Raw genomic sequence first — 7,635 nt, 5'->3', positions numbered from 1 at the left:
TTTTAATTTTTTTAAACTTCACTTTCCTTACTCACATTTAAAATTATTCAGCCACCACCAATGTTTCAAAATTACTTTTTTTTTTTTTTAAAGAGAGTTAGCGTGAAACATAAAAAAATTAAAAAAAATTAAAAAAATAAAAAGAAGAAGAAGTAGAACTCAAGGTTGCTACACACCTAAATAAAAAAGTTTAACGCCAAAAACATATACATTCAGTCACCTCCAACATTTCAAAATTACATTTAAAAAAAAAAAAAAACGAGAGTTAACGTGATACATACATACATACATATATATATATATATATATATATAATAAATAAATAAAAAGAGTAGAACTCAAGGTTGCTACATACCTAAATAAAAAAAATAATAAAAAATTAATGCGCAAAACATATACAATGATGGTAAAAAAAAAAACTTTCTTGAGGTTTAATACCTATAATAATTCTTATAAAATCTCTCACCCGAACTTATCTAATATTCCATTCCAATGACTCCTCAATGCAATCCAAAAAATTTGTGCGTACGTGAACCTGTGAGAGATAAAAGAATTAGGATTAAAGCAAGTATTTAAAAAAAAAAAACTTTAATCAACATTGACAGAAAGAACTTTCATGGAAACTCTTTTTTTTTTTTTTTTGGGTAATAATCGTATATTTTCATTTGAAGCAAAACATAAAAAGGAAACTTTTCATTGGATGTTTATTGTCATTCTTATCAACTCGCAAATGAATCTAGAGATATGTATCATATTTTTTTTTTTTAGAGATAAAGAGATATGTCGTGTGATAAAGATATATGTATCATATAAGAAAAAAAAGAAAAAAGAAAAGAGAGTTAACGTGATACATATAAGAAAAAAAAAATAGAACTCAAAGAAAGTCAATCATAAACAAAAGAAAAGAAAACAAAAAGGAACTTGCAAAAGATAAAACCTGAAAATTTGTTAGAGCCTCTGATAATGAATCTCTTTAATCTAAAGAAAAAGAAAGGAGGATGTAGAGCTAAACTAAATGTCTTCAATTTGAAGAAAAATAAGAGATAAAAAGTGAGATAGAAACTACAAAGTGTACATAAGTTTGTGGGTCTTAAAGTGTAGGAGTTGTAATTTACATATCTATCCCTATTAGTTGAAAACTTGGAAGTGGGTATGATGAAGGTATTTTAGGCATAAAAAATGAGGAATCCAAACAGGGGAAGCCCCTTAAATAGTTGTATAGATAATCTGACTATTATATGAGTATTTAAACCCGCTATTAGGATAAGTGGTTCCTAAAAACACTAAACCACTCATCTTATATCACTCTACTAGTAATCTTGACAACTCATATCATAATCTGTTTAAATTTAAACTCACTTATCAAATAACTCACGTATCCATGGGCCATGGGTTATGGGTCGAGCCAAATTCGGCCCAATTACTAACAAATACAAACAATCATAATGATATTAAAATATGTAATAAAAAATTATTCATCATATAATTAAAATACTAGATTCTTTTCTATATGCATCTATTGCTTCTATAATTTTAGAGACAATAATTATTACAATTGTTTATACAAAAGAAATTTCTAAAAAGAAATTTATAAAATCATACATAAGATTAATTATAGAAGAAGAAGATTAAGTTGATTACTCATGTTATCAATCTACAACAATATTAACAAAAAAATTAATAAATTTAAATTTCAAAATTAAGAAGAACGAATTTTATATAAAAAAATATTTATAATATAAAAAATAAATAAATATTTTCAATTGATATTTAATATAATAAAAATTCCACTTAAAGTTTTGCCAAATGGTATTTCAATTTTCAAGTTGTATTGGATTTGGATTGTCCATCTTCGTAGATTCTCTCCTTTCTCTTTGTTTTTATATATATAAAGATAGATTTGACAAAACACGTGATCCCAGGGAAGAGAGGAAGAGAAAACAGGCTGCAAGCTTTAAGAGGAAAAAAACAAAATGGGAATGAGGTAGAGAAGAAGAGAAACATTCAATGATGATAAAGATAAAAAGAAAAATGGTTTTAAATATACCTGCAGAATCTGGGTCCATAAATGGAGGTTTTAAGGAAGGAATCATAAGCTGTTCACCAAGAAAGAAAGTCCACCACATTTTTCCCATTTGTGAATCTCCCAGAAGTCCCATTAGGTAAATCTATTCCATGTGGCAAATAGTCAGCCTTAGCCTTTGTATCCAAGAAGTTGGTGTTCCCATTGTCCCCAGAGAGCTTTCAAACACAAACATCCCTTTGATCTCACCATCCCTAAGATTCTCTGGGAACTCACAAAGAGTAAAACAAGCAAGGATATGGAGATATAAAATCCCAATTTTCAAAGGTGTTTTTCCAGTCATGGTCGTAAATATGGCTTTGTTTTTTCTCTGTGGTTGGAATGGGATGGATTATTTTGGTTGGGGAATGGGATGGCTGATTTATATAGAAGAAGGATGTTTTTCCTTTTTTAGAATAATGTAATATTTTTAAAGGAAAATGTCTTTTTCAAGTAAAAAAGAAAATATTAAAATACTACAAACTCTACTGCAAAAAGTTATAAATTATGATTGGCATCACATTAAGATGCTATAAATCAACTGAACCTAAATGTCTCCAGCCATTTGCCCCAACATGCAACTAATGGTTCTTTTGTTCCATTAGGACCAGATGGACGACCAATTGTTTCCCAAACTCCAGCCAATTCTTTGGTATCAGGGGATTTTGGTCAAGAAATTCACATAAACAATGAGGTTTCTCATGACACGCAGGAGGAGATTTTAACAGAAACCAATGCAATTCTAGGTAATATAGCTAATTTTTTTTTCATTCCTTGAAAGACCACCATGGCAACCACCCCCACATTCCAACCTACAATGGACTTGGAAAAAAGACACTGGGCGTTATGGGCCTTTCATCCACAATTCACAGACTCGGACAATGACAATGATACTACAACTATTATGTTTAACTTGGACAGCATGAATGACACTAGACCTAAAGCCATTTAGAACCAAGGATGGAAGAAGGGATGCATTCCTGAGTCACCTAACTCTTTTATAGAGTCTAGTTCAAAGGGTGGATAGAGGGAGATTTAGGTTTGAATTGGGAGATTCAAGTACTGGGCCCAGTCTGAGGAATTCACAAAGTTGTAATCCAGTTAACTCTCTAGGCCAGAGTGATCACAATACGGGCAAATAGACCATGGACTTGGGGCCTAATGAAAGGGAATTAAGCCCATTTGAGATGCTTACACTTGGGCCAGGGCCTTCCTTACACTTGACTACCCAATTGCCTTCAAATCAAGACTCTGGATTATGGTGCAATGAAACAAGTGAGGAAGTTGTAGGAGTAGAGGGTCCAAAACCAACTTCCAAGAAAAGACTCAGGAAAGAAATAGGAAAGATTGGTAGAAATATTAGACAAAGGCTCTTATGTGCAATATTTGATAAAAAGGCAAAGTAGGGGCAAGGTGATGATGACCAGGAGGAGTACATGGAGACTGACTTGCAATCAAGGCATAGGGAAGCTGGCCTGCAACAACTTCCCCAGTAGTCATGAGGGTTTTAAGCTGGAACTGTAGAGGGCTGGGCAACCCCTCTTCAGTTCTACAATGCCAAAAAAAAGGCCCAAGAGTTTAAACCAGAGATCACGTTTTTTATGAAGACCAAGTTAGGCAAAGATAAAGGGAGAGGTATTTTGGAGAAATGTGGCTTTTTTGATGGGTGGGAGGTGCTAAGAGAAGGATTCAATGGTGGCTTACTACTAGGATGGATGTAAAACCGTAAAATCAACATTCTTCACAGCTCCAAAAATTTAATTCATGCAGACCTTATGGACCATAGGGGTAACCCTTTATCCATTTCCTTTATTTATGGTCATCCTAATTTAGCTAAAAGGGGAGAGGTTTGGGCAGAATTAAAGTCAAGCAAATGTATTAGTCATAAGAACTGGTTGTGCATAGGGGATTTTAACCAGATTGTGTCAATTAAAGATAAGTTTGGGTTTAAACATAATAAGGTGGATGGGGCAGAATCCCTTAGGCAAACCCTGTTCGAATTGGAGCTGTGTGAACTTGTAGCAAAAGCTCAAAAATTCACCTGGATGAATGAGCATGAGGATGATTCCTTCATTATGGAAAGATTGGACAGGGCTTATGCTTCAATTGAGTGGATCAATGTTCATCCTCATTATGACCTTAGAAACCAACCAATTTTGAGATCTGATCATGGTTCTATAGTTTTAGACTTTGAAGTGAGACAACCATTTAGGAAGATGCCTTTTAGATTTGAGAGGATGTGGCTCACCCATGCAGATTGTAAGAATGTTGCACAGGTTGCTTGGTCAGCCCAAGCAAATGGTTCAAGGGCTTTTAAGTTTCAACAAAAACTTAAGAATATAAGGAGTAAATTCACTGAGTGGAATAGAAGTGTATTTGGAAAAGTGGAGAATGAGTTGAAAGATAAACAAAAAAAGTTACAAGAGGTGCAGAACTTAATTTCCACTACTGCTGATATCAGGATTGAAAGAGAATTAAGGGGTGAGATTGAAACATTACTGCGTCAAGAGGAAATAATGTGGGCACAAAAGGCTAGGAGCAATTGAGCACTTTATGGGGATATAAATACTAGATCTTATCAAACAGTGGTCAAGCAAAGAAGAGCTAGAAATAGAATAGTTAATTTGAAAAGTGCTAATGGAGAATGTTTGGAGAATTTAGAGGAAATAGAGCATCAGTTAGTAGAACATTTCGAAGGGCAGTATCATGAATCTGAAAATAGAGATGTCCAATCCATTTTGCAGGAATTAGAAACCTTGCCTATACCTAAGTTGAATCAAAGTCAGCAATAGCAACTTGACAAACCTGTGATTGATGAAGAAATTGTTTGGACTATTCATCAACTTAACCCTCAGAAGTCTTCTAGACCTGATGGAATACCAGCCTTCTTTTATCAGGAATTCTGAAGTTTAGTCAGGTAGGATGTACTTAATTATGTACATGCTTTCTTCCATTCTGGTACACTTCTCAAATCTCTTAACCAGACATATCTCACTCTAATTCCTAAAATCAATTCCCCTGAGGAGGTTAACCACTTAAGACCCATTAGTCTGTGCAATGTCTCCTATAAGATTATTTCAAAAATTATGGTTTCTAGACTTAAACCTCACATGGATAGGCTTATTACTCCTTTCCAAAATGCTTTTGTTCAAGCTAGGAACATCACAGACAATATTTTAATTGCTTATGAGATTTTTGATATTCTTAAGAGAAAGAAGGGTAGGAAAAAAAGGTTTTGGAGTGTTGAAAGTAGACATGTGCAAGGCTTATGATAGGGTTAGTTGGAAATTCCTTAAAGCAGTTCTATTGGCTATGACTTTCAATAGATATTGGGTGAATATGATTATGGAGTGTGTGTCCATACTATCCAATTTTCTATTCTTGTCAATGGGTGTCCAACTAAATCTTTTAAACCTTTTAGAGGTCTGAGGCAAGGGGATCCCATTTCCCCTTACCTTTTCTTATTTTGTGCAAACATTGAAGAAGAGATAGGGAAGATTAAAGGTATTAAAGTTGGGAGGAGTGAGGTGTCATTCACACATCTGCTTTTTGCTAATGATTCCTTGTTCTTCTTTCAAAATGAAAAGGATTCTATCCTTCATCTTCAGTACACTATTTAGTGGTATTGCTCAATTTCGGGTCAGAGCATTAATTTTAACAAATCAGAGCTCTTTTGCTCTCCTAACATTCCTTAAACTGACCAAGAATATCTTGCCATATCCCTTTAAGTTAATCTAGTTCAATATCTTAACAAATACTTAGGTATGAATTTCAAACTTAGAGGAAGGAGAGTGACTGACTTTCAAGATGTCATTGATAGAGTTCAAAACAAGCTCCAAGGCTAGAAGGCTAAACTTCTTTCCCAAGCTGGCAGGACAACCTTGATTTCCTCTGTTCTTCAAGCTTTACCCCTTTATACTTTCTCTTATTTTAGGATTCCAGATTCTGTTTGTGCCAAACTAGATGAAATAGTCAGATTTTTTGGTGGGGTCATAATGTGGGTGATAAAAAGTTGCATTTGATTAACTAGGATAAGATCTGCCAGCCTAGGGAGAGGGGATGGCTTGGTATTAAAAAGTTTAATCTAATTAACCAAGCATTGATGGCAAAACAATTTTGGAGAATTCAACATTGCCCCAGCTCCTTATTAGCTAAAACCTTTAAGGCTAAGTATTTTCCTAGAAGCTCCATGCAGGACTATAAACCTAAGCCACACCATTCATGGACTTGGAGAAACATTGCAGTCACCCAATCCCCTTTCTTGCATCAAGGTAGATGGCTTATTAATAGACGTTTACGAATACCCCTTTCCCACCCTGATTGGTTCCAAACAACCCAGCAAAAACTGAGAGACAATAATCTTCCTGGTGGATATATGGCTAACCTTATTAATCAGGAGACTGGCCTTTAGAAAGTGGACTTAATTAAAAGACTGTACCAGGCCCTAATTGCAAAGAAAATCTTGCAAATTCCCATCTCAAAGTTTGACAATATGGAGGATAAGCTCATTTGGAAATTTTCAAATTCTGGGGAATATAAAGTTAATAAGGCCTATATTATGCTCTAACAGAATAGGTCACCTATCTTTCAAGATCAAGGTTATTATGGGATGCTCAGTTTGGAAGTTGTTGTGGAAAGTGAAATTGCCTATGAAAGTCCTCAATTTTATCTGGAAGCTGCTTCGTGACAGTTTACCTTTGTTTCAATGGCTTAGATGCAAGGGAGTTACAAATTCCAATGTTTGTCTCATGTGCAATAAAGAAGAGGAAACAGTCAATCATTTGTTTCTTCAATGCCCCTTTGCTAGAGCTATTTGGCATGGATCAAGTTTAGGAATTAGAACTTCTTTTTAGTCACTAGTTCAGTGAAGCAATGGGTGGTTTCTACTATTACAGATAAGGAGGACTCTGAGGATAACAAGATGTTATACCTACAATCTATGTTTACCATTCTGTGGTCCATCTGGAATCATAGAAACCTAGATCTACATCAAGGGAAAGTGCCTAATCCTAAGGAAGTATTACTAATTGCCCAATCTTGTATTTGCAAGTACCAACAAGTATTTTCACTGGAGAGGGTGCAAAATACTTCTACAAGCCAACAGCAGGGGAAGACCTTCACAAATCACAATTGGATTATAATACTAAAAGTAGCTACATACAAGAACAAAAAGTTCAAGAAGAGTGGTGCTGCCTTTGAAGCCTTGAACATGGTTGGAGTCAGTATTTTCTCAGGTGGCAACAGTTGTGGGAGGAAGCAACAATATTTAGCTCTTCAGGATGCTGTGAATGAAGCTGTCTTTAAAGCCAAGGAGTTGGGGTTCAATAGAATTTTGATTTTGAGAACGAGTACGAAGCTTGATAAGTTGTGCAACCACTATAGGAAGCCCAATTGGTTGGAAAAGACTCTTTACACTAACCTTCAGTAGTCATCTCAACAGGATGTCCTTGTAAACCACCTATTAGTTCCTACTGTGGTTAATTCTCATGTTTTGGATTTAGCTTACATTACTACCTCTTTCCTATTGCATCATTGTAGGATGATCTCAGACAATGGTTATGTCACATGAACTA

General features: G+C 34.7%; 1 long non-coding RNA gene across 1 annotated transcript; it reads right to left on the bottom strand.

The window, feature by feature from the left end:
• Positions 1 to 255: 255 nt before the first annotated feature.
• LOC136068923 (uncharacterized) lies at positions 256 to 2,414 on the bottom strand. The gene is made up of 3 exons (XR_010630222.1): positions 2,048 to 2,414; positions 439 to 535; positions 256 to 355 (listed from the first exon to the last, which is right to left on the bottom strand). It is a non-coding gene; the product is annotated as an uncharacterized LOC136068923 (long non-coding RNA).
• Positions 2,415 to 7,635: the final 5,221 nt, after the last annotated feature.

This window comes from Quercus suber, unplaced genomic scaffold, assembly GCF_002906115.3.
Source record: "Quercus suber isolate HL8 unplaced genomic scaffold, Cork oak 2.0 scaffold_142, whole genome shotgun sequence".
Lineage (NCBI taxonomy): Eukaryota > Viridiplantae > Streptophyta > Magnoliopsida > Fagales > Fagaceae > Quercus > Quercus suber.
Note: the sequence above shows the minus strand (reverse complement) of the source record. Positions and strands in the feature narration are given on the sequence as shown.